This window comes from Gavialis gangeticus, unplaced genomic scaffold (assembly GCF_001723915.1).
Source record: "Gavialis gangeticus isolate Ggan-Ray unplaced genomic scaffold, GavGan_comp1, whole genome shotgun sequence".
NCBI classification, from domain to species: Eukaryota; Metazoa; Chordata; order Crocodylia; family Gavialidae; genus Gavialis; species Gavialis gangeticus.
In genome coordinates, this window is record NW_017729031.1 from 72,417,197 (window position 1) to 72,417,549 (window position 353).

Genomic DNA, 353 nt, shown 5'->3' on the forward strand with positions numbered 1-353 from the left:
ACTGCAGCACGGCCGGACTCGGGAGAACTGATGTTCTCTGCCAGAGCGCCGCATCCCCGGTCGGACCACAGCGGGGGAAACACTTGCCTTGAATCCGTTTATTCACTTGCTGCCGGGAAGCAGCACTGGCCTGGTTGTGGTGACTACACCAGGTGCCAGCCGTCACAGTGGGTGACTTGGGGGCGCGGGGGGGCGGGGAATCATTCAGTCTATGGAGGGGCAGGCATCACCTGGGCTGTCCACACGAGCTCCTCCGGGAGGGGTCCAGGCTAGTCCGGTGCCCAGGGCGCAGCCAGCGCGGGGACCCGAGCTCGCCCGGCGCTGGCAGGGGAGGGGAGGGGCTGCCCCGCCCC